The sequence below is a fragment of the Callithrix jacchus genome, chromosome 13, assembly GCF_049354715.1.
Source record: "Callithrix jacchus isolate 240 chromosome 13, calJac240_pri, whole genome shotgun sequence".
NCBI classification, from domain to species: domain Eukaryota; kingdom Metazoa; phylum Chordata; class Mammalia; order Primates; family Cebidae; genus Callithrix; species Callithrix jacchus.
Window position 1 is genome coordinate 113,126,621 of NC_133514.1, and position 21,285 is coordinate 113,147,905.

Genomic DNA, 21,285 nt, shown 5'->3' on the forward strand with positions numbered 1-21,285 from the left:
TCTTCTATCCTATGATGCAGAAGAATATGTTTTTCCCTTTCCATCTCCCTTTCTGGTAATACTTTTCTGAACTGCCTGCAGCCTTTAGGATGTTCCCCTTTTGTTTTATGTGGTGGTAAACTGAATATAGCCAAATGTGAAATTCACTCTGACTTGCAGCTCTGCTCTTCTGAAGCCCACATTACACTGGTTTCTAGTGTCAGTCCAATGGGATGACATTAAGCCAAATATCCTCTCAACAAAACTGTTTGAACACAGAATACTTAAGATTTTACTTACTAGCAACAGCAAGTTTTTAGACTTACAGGATTTGTTTTTATCTACTTGCTTTAGACTGAAAGTGAGCATTTTCTACTAGTTTGCTTCTGTATCTTGTGTCTTCTGTGTCTTTTGCATGAGAGACATTGTGGCCATGCTGCTTGGAGCATAGGGATTCCTAAATTATCTTCATTGTGAATCCCACCTTTAAACATTTTGAAATACTTCTTTATCCTTGTAATTTTTTTGATCTTAAAAAGTTTTCTTAGCTGGGCGTGGTGGCCCACGCCTGTAATCCCAGCATTTTGGGAGGCCGAGGTGGGCATATTATAAGGCCAGGAGTTTGAGACCAGCCTCATGGTGAAACCCTGTCTTTACTAAAAATACAAAAATTAGCCATCCATGGTGGCATGCACCTGTAATCTTAGCTACTCGGGAGGCTGAGTCAGGAGAATCATTTGAACTCAGGAAGTGGAGGTTGCAGTGAGCCAAGATTGCACCACTGCACTCCAGCCTGGGTGACAGAGACTCTGTCTCAAAAAAAAGGAAAAAAAAGGTTTTGTCTCTGTTTTTTGTAGCATCTCTTAAGATCATGATCTTTCTTTCTCTTTTTCTCTTTTTTCCCTTATCTATTTCTTGCCTCTATTTGGTTTTCATTTTTTTTTTTTTGAGATGGAGTCTCACTCTGTCAGCCATGGTGGAGTGCAGTGGCGCAGTCTTGACTCACTGCAACCTCCACCTCCCGGGTTCAAGTGATCCTTCTGCCTCACCCTCCCAAGTAGCTGGGACTACAGGCGTGTGCCACCATACTCAGCTAATTTTTGCATTTTTAGTAGAGGCAGGGTTTCATCACGTTGGCCAAGATGGTCTTGATCTCTTGATCTCGTGATCTGCCTGCCTTGGCCTCCCAAAGTGCTGGGACAGGAGTGAGCCACCATGCCCTGCTGGGTTTCATTTCTTACTCCTCTTTTTAATGGCCAACCTTTTCAGTTCTGTTTAGACAAAATATATATAATATATATTTTATATATTATTTCTATATCTATATATACATAGATCACCAAACAAAAAACTATATATATATCATATATATATACACACACATATATATACATATAAAACAAAAAACTATGCATATAGATCTATATGTATAGTTTTTTATTTGGTGGTCAATTCTTTCTTAAATTGTTGAGTTTAGCTCATTTATAGTTGTTGATATGACAGATAAACTTGATCCTAGTTCTCTTATATTACGTTCATATATTTTCTGGTTTTATACATGTTAAAAACCATTTTACAATGAGATCTCTACTTCTGTTGTTGGTGTGTGTGCACATACATGTGTGAATAGTATAGCACTTCTGATATTATAAGGTTTATATTTCTTTTTTTTACTTTTATTTTTTGAGAGGGAGTCTCTCTCCGTCACCAGGCTGGAGTGCAGTGGCATAATCTCGGCTTACTGCAAACTCTGCCTCCCAGGTTCAAGCAATTCTCCTGCCTTAGCCTCTCCAGTAGCTGTGGAACTGCAGCATGTGCCACTACGCCCAGCGAATTTTTGTAGTTTTAGTAGAGATGGGGTTTCATCATGTTGGCCAAGAAGGTCTTGATCTCTTGACCTCGTGATCTGCCTGCCTCCACCTCCCAAAGTGCTGGGATTATAGGTGTGAGCCACCGTGCCCAGCCTAAGGTTTACATTTCTGTGGTTTCGTCCTAGAGGCCATTGCACTTTAAATCCCTCACAAAATGTTTGGCTACAGGTTTTTCTGTTCTTTGGCAACACTTTTATTTATTAATGTTTTTGGTGTTACTCCTCTGATAATGAATTTTACTGCCATCTTCTCTCTCATTTATTGCATTGTTACATTGGTTCCCTGCCCGTTCCTTTTATTTATTTTGCTTACCTTTGAATAAAACGGGCTTTTCTGGACCACCCAAGTGGAAAGCAAGTTTCCTGTGGGGTATTATTAGACTAGAGCAGAATTTCATCTTGTTGCTTTGCTTTTCCTCTGCGTTGGAAATTATGACTTATTTGTAGCCATACCTCATCTGGTTTTTGAAACAAAACTGTATCATATGGAGCCTGTTTCCACAGCTTAGCTTAACCAGTTTCTTACAACTGTGTCACCAAAAAAAAAAAAAAGAAAAAAAAAGAGATACACCTCTTGCCCTGACCTCTGACCTGCATTTTTGAAAGTGCCGTGTTTCTTGGGCTCTCTGAGCTATGCTGCCTTCTGTATTGCTCTGGTTCTAGTTCAGGATTGTTTTTCCAGTTCTTACAAGAAGAGAAAATGAAGATGCTTGCTGATTTATGGGCTATGCTTATATTGGGAATTTGGGTAGGGGAAGGGAGACGTCTGGAAGTTTAAAAATTTGGATATTAGTGCATTGTGCGTGTTGTATTTTGCAAACACTTTCTTCCAGACTAGGCTTTTCTTTTGTAGTAGAGATTAAAGTTTTTATGGAGGCAGATTTATCCATTTTTGCCCTTTATTGCTCTTCTGCTTTGCGTCTTATTTAAGAAAGGTTCCCACCTCCCTTTCAGGTTATAAACAATTCTGGCTTTTTTCCACACTACCAGAATTTTGTTTTTCACATTGAGTCCTTTAGAGCATTGAGGATTGATGTGTGTTATTAATGTGGTGCAGGGATCTAACCTTACTTTTTTTAAAGAAAAATTTATAGCCAATTGTTTCACCACAGCATGGGCAAATTGAATAGTATATCCTTTCCCACTGCTTTGAAATGCCACCTTTTAAAATTTTCAGCTCTAAATAACTGGGATTGCTTCTGAATACTTTGTTTTGTTTCACTGATCTATTTATCATCTCTGGAACCTTTACTCACATTGTTTAATGTCCTACAGTGCTGTATTTTACCAAGCAAATACTAATTTCTTCTTTTTCTAGATTGCTTTGCTATTCATATTGCTTTTTTCTTTTACATGACTTTTAGGATCAGGTTTTCAAGTTCAGTAAAGTTCTATAAATAAAGTATTAATTGAACTTTCATTGAATACATAAATTAAGGAAAATGAAAATTACCAGCAATATTGGCATTAGTTTTCTTATGTAAGGATGGATTTCTCTCTCAACTTAGTTTCAGGATGTTATCTGTATCATACACTTTTCCTCAAAGATTTATTTATAAGTGCTTTACAGTTTTTTTTTCTTTTCTTTTTTTTGGAGATGAATTCTCACTCTGTCACCTGGGCTGGAGTGCAGTGGCATGATCTTGGCTCACTGCGACCTCCGCCTCCTGGGTTGAAGCGATTCTCCTGCCTCAACCTCTTGAGTAGCTAGGATTACAGGCGCCTGACGCCATGCCTAGCTAATTTTTATATTTTTAGTAGAGTCGGGGTTTCACAATGTTGGCCAGGCTGGTCTTGACCTTCCGAGTTCAGGCATTCCACCTGCCTTGGCCTCCCAAAGTGCTGGGATTACAGGCCTGAGCCACTGCACCCAGCCTGGCAGTTTTTAGTATGGCTTTTGTGAATGCAATTTATTGTGATATTGTTCATTTGGCTGTTCCAGGTATATAGGGAAGTGATTGGTTTTTCTCTTCGTTAATCTTGTGTGCAACCATTTTATGATCTGCACCTCACTCATGCTATTCTTCACAGCTGGAATATTTCCCTGCCACTTCTCTGTAGCTTCTTCATTCTTCAAGGGTTAGCTGAAAGCCTAGCTGCCTTCATAAATGTCTTTCTTGAATATTTCTGTCCTTAAAAATTTTCCTTTTCTCTGAAAACAGACTTGCAGTCTGTTGACACAGGTGAGGTGTTTGTGCTGTCTTGCCTGTCTCATTGCTGTCTTGTTTCCTCCCCAGATTATAAACTGTGTAAGGACTATGGCAAAGTTTCAAAATTATTCTTTTAACACAAATGATTTAATTATGAGATTGTAATTTTCAGTCAACATTTGATCTACTAACCATTCTAGTAACCATTTGACCTAGTTATTCTATAGACTGGAGTTATTTTAGTATGTTATCATATTAGTTCTAATAATCCTAAGAAGATTTATAAGGAACATATGCTTTTTGACAGAATCGGCTTTTGCAGGTTTTTTGCTGAACCAATCGATGATAACAACTGAGAATCATTCTTCTGCTTAGAAAGTTACTTTTCCAGAAAGAATTTGAAATGAGAGCAAAAATCTGAGAAGGCAGTCTTCTAATCATACATTCCGATCCACAAAGAATGAACAAGAGTCATGGACTGGATTGGGAGGTGTTCAATTTTGTATGCAGTTTCATTGGACCTGGGTATAATATACCCTGGAGCGTTTGTCATCATAAGCAGAGGAGGTTTATGAGCCTGGGACCCAGGGGGTCAGCTATGGTGTGCTGCTGCATTGCCTATTACTGTTATTTACATTCACACTGGAACTGAATTGGTTTCTTGTTTCTTTTCATTTAATAATGTTTACATTGTGGAAATAAGCTGGCAATAAAATGTCTTGGCCATTTTTAATCTAGCCAGTGAATTCTGCTTTCTCTGGAAATAGAAGTGTTGCTTGGTTGATTTTGCAGCCTTCTTTTCTCCTTCCTCCTCCCACCCATCCCTTTCCCCTGTTTTCCAATCAGGTTCTAGATGCTGATCTGTTTGCCTGGGTCACGTGCACATCTGGCTGCTTTCAGGAGCCTGGATATTTGTATTTGCCTTGCTTTATATTACACTTGGGGGATTAATTACCAAGTACAAGCCCATAAAGAATCTGGAAGAATATAAAATGCTTTGGTGCGGGTTTAGTAGAAAGGAAGTTTGAATCAGCTTCTAGTCATTAAAGTGGTGGGGTTAGAAATCACACTTTATATGAGATTGTAAGTGACTTGAAGATAGATTTCTTTGTTTTCTTGTGCAGGGATCATGAATATCTTGTTCTGGTTCAGTTTACAGGTATACAGAATGTGTAATTAAATCCTTCAAATTAGGATTCATGTGTATGTGTAAATGTATCATCTTAAACACAATCCATGACCTAATTTTTACAGTTTGGAAGCATGAACATATAGTCTCAGTGCAAGCCTGAGCTAATAGGAAACTACTGCGAGGTAGGTAGGTAAAGGACTTGATGAAGAATCTCTGAGGGCACCTGCCACATTCTTCCCAGGGGTCATCAAAGATAGAGGAGACCTTCATTCATGCAGAAAGACAAAAAGAAAAAAAAAATCCCTGAATCAATCCTCCAACCCTATGTTAATGATTAGAAAACCCTTCTTTCGCTTAAGTGATCTCTACAGATATACCTTCAAATAGCCCCACAGAAGCTGTTGGGGTTTGTATAACATTTTCATTTTAGAATCTGACTCTGGTTTGAGTTTTATGCCCTGACTTGAAAAGCACACAGAAGTTTGGGGCCTGAAATTAGCATATTATTGAATGCTCATTCTGGGCCTTGTAACTAAGATTTACAAATGTTCCTTTTCAACTAGGCAGCCAGGAGTATACGCCCCTGGAAGTGTAGTTTTTGAAGGAAGAAAAATTCCCACATAATTCGTGATGAGAAGGCTGAACAATTTTCATTAGCAGCCATCCCAAGTAGGGAGTTTCACATTCTAGACAGGTTAAAGGGAAACCAAAACAAATGAGGGCATGGAGCACACAGGCTAGTTAGTAGTTCTGTTCTATCAGAACTCCTGACAGAACCCTGATTTTGAACTGCATGCTACTTTGCCACATCACTTTTCCTCTTAATTGTCATGACTTATTTATTTTTTTTCAAGACTGGTTCAACCTCACTGTCATGCTGCTCATTCTAGGATACCCCTGCCTGGAGGCTGCTATTGCACTCTTCCCAACCATATATATAAATATGGAGATTTATGTGGAGAAATAGTCCTTTCTCACAAATGGTGGAATAGTTAAGGTGGGGTATGGAAGAACAAAGATTTCTTTATTTTAACTTTTATTTTAGGTTCAGGGGTACATGTGAACGTTTATTACATAGGTAAACTTGTGCCACAGCATTTGTGTACAGATTATTTAATTACCCAAGCATTAAGCCGAGTACCGAATAGTTACCTTTTCTGCTCCTCTCCCTCCTCCACCCTCCACCTTTAAGTGGACTCCAGTGTCTGTTGTTTCCTTCTCTGTGTTCATAAGTTCTTATCATTTAGCTCTCACTTATGAGTGAGAACATGCAGTATTTGGTTTTCTGTTTCTGTATTAGTTTGCTGAGTATTATGATCTCTGGCTCCATCCATATTCCCATAAAAGACATGATCTCATTCTTCTTTATGGCTGCATAGTATTCCATGATATATGTGTACCGTATTTCCTTGATTAAGTCATCAGTGGGCATTTATGTTGATTCCATGTCTTTGCTATTGTGAATAGTGCTGCAATGAAGTTAAGTGTGCATGTGTCTTTATGATAGAGTGATTTACATTCCTCTGGGTGTAGATCCAGTTTTGGGATTCCTGAGTTGAGTGGTTATTCTGCTTTTAGGTCTTTGAGGAATCACCATACTGCTTTCCACAATGGTTGAACTACTTTACACTCCCACCAAAGTATATAAGTGTTCCTTTTTCTCTGCAATGTCACCAGCATTTATTTTTTGAATTTTAATAATATCCATGCTGACTAGTGTGAGACGGTATCTCATTGCAGTTTTGATTTGCATTTCTGTAATGATCAATGATGTTGAGCTTTTCTTTAGTGTTTGTTCGCCGCATAAATGTCTTCTTTTGAAAAGTGGCTGTCATGTCCTTTTCCCACCTTTTAACAGGGTTGTTTTTCTCTTGTAAATTAGGAACAAATAATTCTTGTTCTAAATTGGAAGTCATAAGTCTGAGTGTCTTCAACAGGAATGAAAACACCTTGGCTAAGTCCTCATGTCACTGATATCTGTGGGAGTTCCTGTTCTCTTCAGAATAACCTGAGGAAGGGCTGGCTGAACCACGGTAGAGAAGACGATTCCCTTGAGAAATAGCCAGCACTGTCTGCCAGTGAGATGAGAAAAGTTACAGGTACAAAATGGTTTTCCTCCTGTTCTTTAAACCAATTCTGAGCTTTGATATATAGGCCCTGCTGTCAGAGACTTTGTTAGTGGCCCAAAGGGAAGCCCTATATTTGGCTAGAATAAAAATGAAGCTTCCTGGTGAGGATGGAGAGTTCTGTGTTTCCATTAAACACCTGGTGATCTGTTCCCTTTCAGCTTAGCTATCTGACTACTATTTCTGGAAACCAGAACCATTTCAGTGGGGTTCTCAGTTGTCAGGAATGCTACACTACTTTATCTTCCTGAACCACTTCTCCTGGTGGGAGCTGGTAGAAACCTGAGGAGAAAACTCATTCTTTCCCTATTAGACAGAAAATTCACCTACCACCTTCTACTAAATTTGCCATGTAAGAGCAAAAGGTGATGATCCTATACTCAGTGAAATAAATGATGGATTACAAAGTTATGGCAGTGTCCTCTCTGCACGAGACTGTGAATACCTAGTTAATACCATGTCTGTTAAGCTATGTACTCCCCAATGTCTAACACAGAACAAGCACTCAATAAATGCATTTATAAAACAGCAGTCCTCAGATAAAAAGGCAAATAATTATATTAAGTACAAAGCCAGTATAGTGTGATTTTAATGGAACAGATGTAGAACACATTTAGAAGTTTAAGCCTTAAATCTCTAGTAATAATAAACTAAAAAATAAAATGGACATTTTAGCCCTGTTAGCATATCTAAAAGTTAAGCTCTGTCAGAGTCTTTAAAGGCTAAAAGTGTGGTTGTACATAAGGGCCACCCAAATGAGAGCAAGCAGGGATTATTTATGCAGTGCTTGCTCCAGCGAGGGAGTCAGCCACCATCACTTAGATTTGATAGAGAGTTGAAGGCAGGCAGGTGAGGGGAAAGCTTTATAGTGTGAGAGGGAAGGCCTGGAATGTCCTGACTGGAGGCTGTTGGCACTAGGAAGCTGGAGGAGGGAGAATCCTATGTGATTAGTTAGGGCTTTATATTTGGGTTTCTCTGGTTGCTTCTAAGTTGGTTATGGGGGGGGTGCAAAAATTAGGGTAGCTGTTATTAATCAAGGACTGGCTATTTGGAGCCAATTGTTACAGGGGCTATTGTTTGGCCTCCTGGACTGGTTGCTAGAGACAGCAATCTGACTTTCTGCAGATCTGACTTGTAGAGAGTAGATTTGCTTTCTGGGCTGACTGCTGCAGATAGTGGGTCAGAGTTCTGTATTTATGTGTGGTTTGGCCATTGTCTCTTTGTATATTCAGTCTTCTATTGTTTTGAGGAGAGCAGTACTGATAGTCAAAATATTTTAACATAGCCCAGCATGGTGGCTTACCCTTATATATACTTGTGGAGGCCAAGGTGGGCAGATCACTTGAGCCCAGGAGTTCAAGACCAGCCTGGGCAACATCTCTACTAAAAATACAAAATTTAGCCAGGCATGGAGGCATGCACCCGTGGTCCCAGTTGAGGCTGAGGTGTGAGGATTGCCTGAGAGGCTTCAGGGAGCCAAGATCATACCACTGTACTCCAGTCTGGGCAACAAAGTAAGACTCTGTCTCAAAAAAATAATAATTGAACACTCATGGAAACATGTTATAGGTGAAAACTTAGCCAAAGTTTTGTTTATACATAAAAAGGATTTTCTTTGTGTTCACAATACTCTGAACATTCTTGAAATGGAGTGGTTCTGGCCTTACTTTTTAGGAGCTGTCTAGGCCATAATTAGAATGTTCAACTGAGAGACAATTTTCCAAAGAGACAGTGAAGGAGTCCAATTTATTTAGCTTTGCAATTAGAACAAAAGTTATTCCTGAGGACAACAGGGATGATAAATTATTTTAGAGCAAAATGTGGAGGGATGTAAGAAGTAAGAATAAATACATCCTGGGAAGGGAAGTCAGGAGAAGTGCAGGTGCCAGAGTTTACTGCAAAATGGATAGACGCCTTAAAGGTCAGGTATGCTATCAACTCACACATAAAGTGGAATTAAAAAAGACCAATTGAAAATTACAACAGCACAAGAAATAATTGCAAGGAGAAGCAGTGATGAGATTAAAAAGTGTGTAACAGGAAAATAGCTTGAAGTTTGAGGCAAATCATAAAGCAGATAGTTTATCAAGTAAAATGGTAAAATGATAGTATGCCTTGTAAAAAATGGAGGTTTTGATTCTGGTGGTTTGACTAGAGATTGAGTACTTCTCATTATAAAATAAATGCATTGGGTTTTTTTTTGGTGAGAGCTTTTAAAGAGTAAGGAGACTACAGGTTCAATAATAAACTGGCACTAAAATAATAAAACAGAAATACAGAAAATAAACCTCTGTGGCTTATGGTACTTTAAAGTTTGATCCGTAAAAATCAACCTGATCAATTTATGCTATTGTCATTTTATGACTCTTAGTTGCTTTTGTAAAGTTTTTGGATTTAAAAAGTTAGGTTGATAATAATGTATTTCATACCCAGTTTGTTTTATTTAAGTACTGACTTTCAAAGAGAATATATTTATTTTTAATAAGACAGGCTATGAATAAATAACAAAAGACAATATTATTTTCACTGAAAAGTCATTTCTCTCCAATATAGCCAAGAGAGCTATAAGAAAAAGCAAGCTCAGATATTAAAATAATTTATTCATTTTCAATTTTATAATTCTTATTAAGGGAAATCTGGAAAATAGAAATTGAGAAATATTAATAATTCCATTATTCAACAAAATCTGATTTTAAAAGTTGTGTTTTAAATTTCCTTCCAGAATTTTTTTCTTAAGTATAATTTATTTTTTTAAACATAATTTTTAAAGTTTCTTTTCTTTACTAAGTAATCATAACACTTACAATTTAGGAAAAAGAAATCAATGCAATTCACCTGCATTTTCTTACCTGGAAGGCCAAATTGGCTACCTTCACTTTGCGAAGTTTTCTTTGGTTATTTTAAGAAGAGTCCTTTTGATTTAAATCTGATTTTATTAGTAAAATATTTTGGAACTTTCACAGAGACATTCCTGTACTTAAAGATTTCTTAATTTCAGCTTTTACTTTTTTTAATTTTGGGAAAATGAAATTAATTTAGGGTGGTTAAAAGTTATATACCTCTTTAGAGCTTTAGACAAATATATAAAAAATATGTATTTTTAAACTTTTTATTATGCAAAATTTCAAACCCACACATGGATGGAGAGAATAATGATACACTCCTGTGTTTGATCCTCTACCTGCGCCATTAGACCTCCTCTCTGATTTGAATTTGAATCTTGTGGTAAACTTCTGTGGGGGAATAGACCCCTCTAGAGGAAACGTTTGCATTCAGTAACAAGATAACAATAATAAGAAACAGCAGTCGTGATGTCTTATTTTGCTTTAAATCTTGATGAAGGAGCCATTAGGGAAGAGGGCATCAACTTACTCTCCATTTTTAGATTCCTTAATGTTGTTAATTCAGTCAGTTTTGGTACAGGACTTTTGTGAGCAGGTGTTTTATTAGTCAGGGTTCTCCAGAGAAACAGAACCAAGAGAGTACAGATATACAGATATAGATAATACAGTTAGATACAGATAGATGGATGGAGAGATACATAGACAGACAGATATAGATAGATAGATAGATAGATAGATAGGAGATTTATTATGGGAATTGGTTCATGTGATTATGCAGGCTCAGAAGTCCCATGATCTGCCGTTTGCAAGCTGGAGAAATAGAAAAATAAGTAGTGTAATTCAGTCCTAGTCCCAAGATCTGAGAACCAGAAACTCCATGTCTGAGGGCAGAGGAAGATGGATGTCCCAGCTCGGGAAAAAGGGAATCCCACCCTTCCTGTGCCTTATTGTTCTATTCAGGCCCCCACTGATTTGGATGGTGCCCACCCATATTGCCAGGGATGGATCCTTTTTACTCAGTCCACTGATTCTAATGCTAATCTCATCCAGAAACTCACTCACAGATACACCTAGAAATCATGTTGTACCAGCTATCTGGTACCCCTCAGCTCAGTTAAATGACACACAAGATTAACTGTTGTAGGTGTTTTTCAAAACCTTTCATCTCAGGCATTCCTTTTTAAAGTTTTTATTTTATTCCTAACTTTAATTTTTCGTTCTTGAGTTCTCAGTTTTGATTCTTTCTTGGTTGGGTAGAGTTAATTTTTCAGTATTTTGTGAAAGGAATGATCATTAAATACAGTGCATGTTGTCCTATTGTCTTGTAGTATTTAGTATAGTAGAAAAAATACAAATAGGAAAACGCTTTTTTCTTTTTAGGTAACTTCTTTCATTTATTTTTTTTGGCCTATGTTTTGGATTTTTAAAAAATCCTTGCCAATAAAATTATTGTGGTTCATTTATTTTATTTGAATTGGCTTGGCCAGGAGTATGGTGACCCTTTTTGAATAATCTAGTTCTTAGAAGGCTCAGGGTCATAGGACCTTCACTTCTTCTCCCTGTGTATTAACGTATTTCTTCCACATCACAGAGACCTTCTTATGCCTCCCTTCCCCAATACAATCATGGCTGCCTTTTCTTGAGCCCTTGGTAGGTGCCAGGAGCAATGCTTTCCACACATCATGGGATTATTTTGTGTTTGTCATCTGCATTCCAGATCCCTTTTTTCCCTATAACAGCAGCTTATCTATATACTATTTCCAGTATCAGCTTTTTTTCTAATTTTTAAATTATGATAAAATATTCATAACATAAAACTGATCACAACCATTTTTTAAAGTCTACAGTTCAGTGTCATTAGGTACATTCAAATTGTTGTATAACCATCACCACCATCCCCATATCTCCAGGATTCATTCCATTTTGTAAAACTGAAACTCCATACCCATTCAGCAATAACTCCTTACTTCCCCTACCCCCGGGATCCACCATTCCACTTTCTGACTTTATGATTTTGATGACTCTAAGTGGCTCATTTAAGTGTGATTTTACAACATTTGTCTTGTGACTAGGCTATTTCACTTAGACTGATGTCCTCAAGCTTCATTTATATTGCAGCGCATGACAGAATTTTTGTTCTTTTTCAGGCTGAATATTATTCTGTTGCATGTTGATAGGGTTTGGCTGTGTCCCCACCCAAATCTTATCTTGAATTTTAGTTCCCATAATCCCTACCTGTTGGGGGTGGGAGTTGGTGGGAGGTAATTGAATCATGGGGGCGATTAGCCCCATTGCTGCGGTTGTCATTATAGTGAGTGAGTTCTCATAAGGTCTGATGGTTTTATAACAGGCTTGTCCCCCTTTGCTCAGCACTTCCTACTGCTGGCATGTGAAGAAGGATGTGGTTGCTTCCCCTTTCACCATGATTGTGAGTTTCCTGAGGCCTCCCTAGCCACACTGAACTTTGATCAATTAAACATCTTTCCTTGATAAATTACCCAGTTTTGGGTATGTCTTTATTAGCAGCATGAGAATGGACTGACACACATATATATTTCACAATTTGTTTGTCCATTCATCCACTGATGGGCACTTGAGTAGGTTATACATTTGAAGTATTGTGAATAATGTTGTGAGTACTGGTGTACATTTATCACTTTGAGATCCTGCTTTCTCTTCTTTTATGTATAGTTACTGGGTTATATGATAATCCCTTTTTTTACATTTTGATGAAGCACCATAGTGTTTTCTACAGTGGCTATATCATTTTATAATCCTAACAGCAGTGCACGAGGTTTCCAGTTACTCTATATTCTCACCAAAACTTGTTATTTTGTGGGTTAATTTTTTTGGTTTGTTTGTTTTTGTATTGGGTAATAGCCATTTTAATGAGTGTAAGACATTATCTCATTGTTTTGATTTGCATTTTCTCTATGACTAATGACGAGAATCTTTTTCACATGCTTATTGGTTGTCTGTCTTTTTTGAAGAAATGTCTTTTTAAATACTTTTCCTGTTTTTCAACCAGATTGCTTTTAGTTGAGTTATAAAAATTCAGCCAAGAGTGGTGGCTCACGCCTGTAATCCCAGCACTTTGGAAGTCTGAGGTGGGTACATCATGAGGTCAGGAGATCAAGACCATCCTGGCCAACATGGTGAAACCCTGTCTCTACTAAAATACAAAATATTAGCCGGGTGTGGTGGCACACGCCTGTAATCCCAGCTACTCAGGAGGCTGAGGCAGAAGAATCACTTGAACCTGGGAGGTGGAGATTGCAGTGAGCTAAGTTTGCGCCACTGCACTCCAGCCTGGCAACAGAGCAAGACTCCATCTCAAAAACAGACAAACGTGTGTGTGTGTGTGTATGCCAGTCACAAAAGAACAAATATGATTCTACTTGTATGAGGTACCTATGAAACGGGAGAGTTCCCTGATTCTCCTTGAGGGATGTCTGACAGGGGTGTGGCTTGTCTGCTTGGTGGTCCCACAGCTCAGACCCCTAGCAGAAGCATCCAGTTAGGCAGTTGCAGAGGCCCAGGTGACGTGTTTTTTTGGGCTCAGGCCCCGTGGCAGCATCTAGAAATGGGTGTCTGTGACTCCCGAAGCACAGGTGTGCCTGTTTTGCCAAGCTCTTTCTGATTTGCCTTCTCTACCCAGCACTTCCCTGCCCCACTCCCTTATCACCTACAGTAGTGAAATTCAAGGAGACAGAATGGCTGCCAGGGGTTGGGGAGGAGGGAATAGAGAGTTATTGTTTTATGTACAGAGTTTCAGTTAAGAAAGATGAAAAAAGTTCTAGAGATGGATGGTGTTGATGGTTGCACACCAATCTAGATGTATATGATCTTGAGTCTTTTTAAAAATGCTAACCACTTACAGACGTTTCTTCTCTTTATGTGCTAAGTTATTTTTGTATGTGTTCAGAATCTTTGGGATAATATCCCTTTTCTACATTTCTGCATTTATTTCTGTGAGCCCCACTAGCATTTCTCCCTCTTTACCTTTTCATTTATTTATTCTCACGTTAAAAGAGATGGATGACCTATGCAGATTTGGCATTTGGACCTTTGGCCTCACTCAGTGTCATCAGCTTGGGTGCTGCTGAATACCCTTCAATCTAGAACTGGGTGGTAGGTTGAGATGTATATTTCCTAGCCCATACCCCAGAATCTAGAAGAAGTTAAATCTGATATAACTTTGATAAATAAGATGGTATGTTCTTCTAACCCTATATCCCATTCTCTGACACTGAATATGTATACAGAGTATATATAACATATACCGAGTATTTAAAAATTTAAAATAAAAATGTGCATTGCCGCACATCTTCCTGTCTTTCACTCTAAAGGTTGAGTTTTCTTGCATGGGTTACACTTTCCAAGGTCAAATTTATGAGCGTTAGTTCTTCTTCCTCCCTTCCTTTCTCCCGTTGTCATTCCCAATGCTGCAGTCTACAGTTAGATTGCTTTATAGGAATAGAAGTATTGATGGGAAAGGAAGAACAGGACACAGATACTGGAAATGTCTCTCTCTCTCTGTATGTGTATGTGTGTGTGTGTATTTTTAAGTTCTGAGGTACATGTGCAGGATGTACAGGTTTATTACACAGGTTAATGTATGCCATGGTGGACAACCTTCCAAAATTAAAGCTGCAGTTATATACAAAAAGTCTGGAAGAGATAGGAAGGTAACAAATATTAGTAGAATGGCCTTACTTGAGTTTATGGGGAACTGAGGTTCCCAAATAGAGAAGAGTTGCTGCTCAGCTCTAGCAATACTTGCCAGGTATTTTCGTTTTTAAAGAAAAGGTAGAAATCTAAGTTTTTGTGAAATTGTCCAATTGTTTGAATACTAAATAAGGCTAAAATATAACTATAAACATACAAAATACTGTGTGTACTTAACAAAATCTGGTACATAGGCAAAAAGGATAGCCACATTGCATGTAGTTTACAGTCATAGTATGTCTCAACAAGGGATTATTACCTTGGGAGAGAAAGAGTATTATCACCTATTTTGGGAAGATGAGTTTTTCTTAGCATCAGTGTAGTCATCAAGGCCTAAATTTGTGAGGTCTTGTTGAATTCTAGTTCCTGCTGTTTCTTATGCTTTCAACAGTAAAAACAGCAGAAACATCAAACATGTCTTTTTAAACCCATGAACAATTTCCTCACTTAGAACAAGTAAATAACATCATGTCTGACTCATTTTCTGGCTCTGGCTTTGTACACTTGGGAATTTTCACCTTAGTTGTGTGACTTTCTGCTTTATTAACAAGTATTGAAGTCAACACAAACTAGATACTGTAGCCTACTTTTATTCTAGTTCCTTCCTTACATAAACAGAATACCTGCCTTTAGAGTAAGAGACCATGTCTCGCTCCTGTGTTATTTTTGAGGAGATTCTGCTGTAAATAGAAACAATGCGTCTAAGATCCCATTCCTTATACCACATGATACATCATAGTTCTCTTTACAGGAATGTGTAATGAAAACAGTTTCATTCTTTCCCAGCTCCAAGGCATGCATTGGGTAGTGTATTCTTTAGCATTGGCTGTTGTAACAAAATATCACACCCTGAGTGGCTTAAACAACACATTGATTTTCTCCAGTTTTGGAGACTAGAAGTTCAAGATTGAGGTGTTAGCAGGGTTGGTTTCTGGTGAGTCAGAAGGCTGCTGACTTGCTATGTCCTCACGTGGCCTTTCTTCTGTGCTCCCGAGGAGAGAGAGGGAGAGCTTTGGTGTTCCTTCCTCTTATTAAAAGGACTCCAGTCCTGTCAGATTAGGATCCCACCATTATGATCTCATTTCACCATAATTACCTTCCTAAATGCTCTATCTCCAATTATAGTCACATTGGGGGTTAGGATTTCAACATAGGAATTTTGTGAGGGACACATTTCAGTCCATAACAGCCACCTTGTAAACAGTTCCTTTTCAGGGAGCCTCATTTTTTTCTCCTGTGCAGCATACAGTGAAAGGACCCTAATAATCTAGTAGTACAAATTGTATGCTGGAATCATATAGATGACTACATAAATAGCAGAGACAGAAACTAGATACTCTTGCATTTTCTTCATATTAATAGGGAAAATTTTTGAGTTTACTTAAGGTGAAAATAATTTTAAATGTCTAAAATATTATAACTACTTTAAATATCCATATGTGTATTGAGAGAGAGAGAATGTATTTCTAGCAATCTAATTCATATTCTGAAATATAACTTTGAAGATTTCTTAATGCAAAAGGAATAGTATGATGTGTTTGTTTTTGAAGTTGTTACAGTGTAGAAAATGACTTTTCAATTGACAGGAAGAAAACTGCACTAAATAAAGAGAATAGATTCATAAATTAGTTTACATTGTATGCCTTTGTATTCTAAATGGCAGAATCCTCTTTGCCAGACAATAACAGAGCCTGTCACGAAGCCTTAGTACATAGTCCTCACTAACTGTAACACGTTCTTTATATGGCCACAGCAAAAACTCCCTGGACAGTAAACTTTGCTAAGGTGAATACTTTTCTCTAGGTAACTGGTTACCTAGCTTTTGCATGTTCGTTTACTAAATTGTTCACCGTTTTGCTTTAGCATGTATTGGGCTTTGGGCTAGATACTGAGTTCTCAGACATGTAATCTCTACCAATTATAAGAGAAAAGGTATCTGATTTTATTCTATGTGTCAGTTAATTTATCTCAAATGTTAAATTAGAGCAGCAGGGAACTATAAACACTGAAGGTTTCTTAGGCTGTTTACAGGGCTTACTCATCCCTGCACTCAGATATCTCAAGCAACATGACCAGGAAGTCCCACTCAGCCATGCAGATCTTCTGTTATCTCAGCACTGCGTATGAACAGAGCCAAAAGTCTGGAGGAAGCAGGAGGGATGGACTGAGCACAGGTGTCAAAAACACCTCGTCAATCCTCCTCATTTTTTAGTCAGAACTGTTTCTTCAAATTACCAACTGGGACAGGGAAAGTGGTCTGCTTTATACTCTCTGAAACAAGAATTATGGCCCAACAATACACCTGAAAATGAAGTTCTATCCCAATGATTACCGATTACACTTCCCCATACGTTCTAATCACCTTTCTTGACATCTTGGAACTTGATCATTAGCAAGTTTTAAGATGTCAAGAAAAGTGTCTAGTCAATGGTGTTATATGGGTTTTAGTACACCCCTGAGAGAGTTTGTGTAACTTAGTAAAAAATACATATTCTTTCCCTGTCATAATAAATTCTTAGTGGATTTTTTTTTTTCCAATGGAGTCTCTCTCTGTTGCCAGGCTGGAGTGCAGTGGCATGATCTACGCTCGTTGTAACCTCTGCTTCCTCAGTACAAGTGATTCTCCTGCCTCAGCCTACCAAGTAGCTGGGACTGCAGGTGCTTGCCACCACCCCAAGCTATTTTTTTTGTATTTTTAGTAGAGACAGGGTTTCACCATGTTGTCCAGGATGGTCTCAAACTCTTGACCTCGTGAACCGCCCAATTTGGCCTCTTCCAAAGTGCTGGGATTACAGGTGTGAGCCACCGCGCCCGGCCCAGTGGATCTTATAGTTTATTTCTTTTTTACAAACTCCCTTGTTATACTAAATGTGGTCATACTACTTCTTCTACTGAATCTTTGACTCAGGATTATACAGACAAAGAATTTTAACTTTGTGGAGGTAAAATGACAAAGAGAAAGGGAGACAAGAACAAAAGCTTGGTACGAAAGCTTGGTGAGAGAGGGCTAGCATTGTGGTCTGTGTGAATCAGTCCTACAGGGGCTGAGGTGGGCAAACCTTACGTCTGTGCAGGAATCTAAGTGACTGGGTTTCTTCACAGACCCTGCCTATCCTTTTAAATCATGATTTATTTTCTAAACAACAGAGAATTTTTTTCATGAAGTTCTGCTGACAAAGTTTCCATCATTTTTCAGCGAGACTAGGTATTGTTTATTTATGTGACTTCTATAAAAGCAGGCATGGGTGTTCTGAAGAAACAAAACAAAACAAGAAGTCCCTACTATTCCATGAGATAATAACGGAGCCAGAAAACTTCCTCTGTGTACGTCTTAAAAAAATGCAGCAAAGGAGAAACAAAACAAAACAAAACCCTTCAGCAGCGTGTGACAAATGAAGGATAATTTTAGTGTTCTAAGTTGCAGTTAAAGCATAGGTATAATTGAGTGGTTGGGTTTGCATATTTAAAAAGTATAATGTAATGCATTGTCTCCCCCCTTTTTTTTGACCATTTAGCATTTTTCGTTTTTTTTTGAGATGGAGTCTCGTTCTGTCACCAGGCTGGAGTGCAATGGCATGATCTTGGCTCACTGCAACCTCTGCCTTCTAGGCTCAAGGGATTCTCCTGCCTCAGCCTCCTGAGTAGCTGGAACTACAGGTGTGCCACCTATAATTTTTGCATTTTTAGTAGAGACAGGATTTCACCATGTTGGCCAGGCTGGTCTCGATCTCTTGGCCTCATGAGCCACCCACCTCAGCCTCCCAAAGTGCTGGGATTACAGGCATGAGCCACTGTATCCAGCCTAGCATGTTTAATATTTAAAACATAAAAATCACACTTAGGTGATTGAAATAATGACATGAATTTGGAGTACACTGCTTCCTTTCTCAGCTTGTGGCAAGATTACTATAGGTAACACTTTCAGTGAAATGTAGGCCAAGAATGAAGGGTTTATGTGGTGGTGCAGAGGAGACAGGAGGTTGGTGGTTGAATAGTTCTTGTGAAATGAATGCTATGGAAATTCTGAGATGCCCAGTGATATTTTTCTCTAAGGCTATAGTCTTTGAAAGCTATTTTGGTTTACTCTTTTTCTCTTTCAATTACATGCTTTGTACAGAACTTTCGTGTTTTAACAAAAGCTCTGTTTGTAGCTAAATGGCATTATGCATAATAGGAGTCAAAAGGTGACTGCATGCAAGCTATTTCTTCACAGCTGATATGTCCCTGATATACAAAATGACTATTAATAGGAATCCAGGGAATAAATTTATATAGATACTTATCATGTAGAAAGTGAGGTGAAACAGTACTGTCAGAGGTGGTTGCTGTGGCCTGAATGTCTCTATCTGTCCCCAGATGCATGCACTGAAACCTCATCATCAGTGTGATACTATTAGAAGGTTAAGCCTTTGGGAGGGGATTAGGTCATGAGGACAGGGCTGTCATGAGTGGGATTAGTGCTCTTATAAAAGAGACCCCAGAAAGCTGCCTTGTGTCCTTCCATCATGTGAGGACATAGTAAGAAGGTATCATCTGTGAACCAGGAAATGGATCGTCACCAGATGCTGAATCTGCCATCATCTTGATCTTGTACTTCCCAGCCTTCAGAACCATGAGAAATAAATCTTTGTAGCTGGCATGCAACCCAGTCTATGGCAGCTTAAATGGATTAATATAGTGTTCAACATGTAAACATTACATGGTTTCATTTCTTTTCTCTTTTCTTTTTGCCCAGGCTGGAGTGCAGTGGCATGATATCAGCTCCTTGCAACCTCCATCTCCTGGGTTCAAGTGATTCTCTTGCCTCAGCTTCCCAAGTAGCTGGGATTACAAGTGCTTGTCACCACGCTCTGCTAATTATTGTAGTTTTAGTAGAGATTGGGTTGGCCAGGCTGGTCTTGAACTCCTGACCTCAAGTGATCCACCCATTTTGGCCTCCCAAAGTGCTGGGATTACAGGCGTGAGCCACTGCGCCTGGCCAATTACATGGTTTCTTCAAACAACTTATCTCTTTCTATTAGTATAGGCTTCAAGAATTTTTCTCTTGTGACCTGACAACACTTCCCTTGTCCTGCATTTTTCCTTTTGGATGTCAAAGCAAGCTTTCACACACTCCCATGAAATAATTATTTGGAGGTTTGCTGAACTGGCCCCCCACTTTTTTTTGAGACTGCACTCCCCGTGCTGGAGTGCAGTGGTGTAATCTTGGCTCAATGCAACCTCTGCCTTCCAGGCTCAAGCAGTTTTCCTGCATCAGCCTCCTGAGTAGTTGGGATTACAGACAGGTGCCACCAGATCCAGCTATTATTTTTTTTTTGTATTTTTAGTAGAGATGGGGTTTCACCATGCTGGCCAGGCTGGTATCAAATTCCTGACCTCAAGTGATCTGCCTGTCTTGGCCTCCCAAAGTGCTGGGGTTACAGGTTTGAGCCACCACACCTGACCTTGAGCTTGTTCTTTGCGTTAGATCTAAGACTGAGAGAGATAAAAAGTATCACAAGGGTTGAAGTGTAGCAAAAGCCCCTTCCTGATTTCAAATAGCCTGAGATATTTCATTGCCACATCAGGTAAGTGTTTGGTATGCTCCTTGTCCTGGATACTAAATCCCTTTAGTTGGAAAAATCTAGGAAAATGCTTTCCTTGTGATTCTGGCTTATGTTTCAGATAAGCTAATAGTCCTACACACTTCAATTTTCATGAAGAAGAACAAGGGGACTGCCATGCATGTTTATACAGTGTTATTTGTAAACTAAAAGAAATAAAAAATAGTTGTGGGTGAACAAAATAGACAGATGATCTGGGGCTCCAGGGTGTGGGACTAGGACCCATTTTGGAAACAGAACAAAATAAAAAAATTAAAATAAAAAGTCTAGATAGCAAAATAAATGAAATCAGGATTTTTTAAAATTAAAATTAAAATTTTTTCTTTCCCTAAGTTTTTGGGGAACAGGTCGTATTTGTTTAAGATGAATAAGTTCTTTAGTGGTGATTTTTAAGATTTTGGTTAATCCATCACTGGAACAGTACACGCTGTACCCAGTTTGCAATCTTTATCCCTCATCCCCCTTCACCCTTTTCTTCCAAGTCCCCAAAGTCCTTTATATCATTCTTTTGCCTTTACATCCTCATAACTTAGCTCCCACTTATGATTAAGAGCATGATAATGTTTGATTTTCCATTCCTGAGTTACTTCACTCAGAATAATGGTTTCCAATTCTATCCAGGTGACTGTGAATGCCATTATTTTATTCCTTTTTATGGCTGGGTAGTATTCCACAGTGTGTATATATTACCACATTTATTTATGCACTTGTTGATTGATGGGCACTCCCTATTTTTCCAATTGCAATCGTGCTGCTATAAACGTGTGTGCAAGTATCTTTTTCATAAATGATTTCTCTTCCTCTGGGTTGATACCCACTAAGGGGGATTACTGGATCAAGTGGTAGTTCTACTT

General features: G+C 38.5%; 1 long non-coding RNA gene across 12 annotated transcripts in view; it reads left to right on the plus strand.

Moving 5' to 3' along the window:
- LOC108587907 (uncharacterized) overlaps positions 1 to 21,285 on the plus strand; it is a 651,298-nt gene that overhangs the window by 20,630 nt on the left and 609,383 nt on the right. For 7 of the 12 annotated variants that reach the window (XR_013525367.1, XR_013525360.1, XR_013525357.1 and 4 more), the window contains exon 1: positions 3,294 to 7,230. The exons of 4 other annotated variants lie outside the window; for them this stretch is intronic. This is a non-coding gene — a long non-coding RNA (uncharacterized LOC108587907). Of the gene's footprint in view, positions 1 to 3,293; positions 7,231 to 21,285 lie in introns of those variants that run through there. One more of the 12 variants, XR_013525356.1, reaches the window with a different exon arrangement.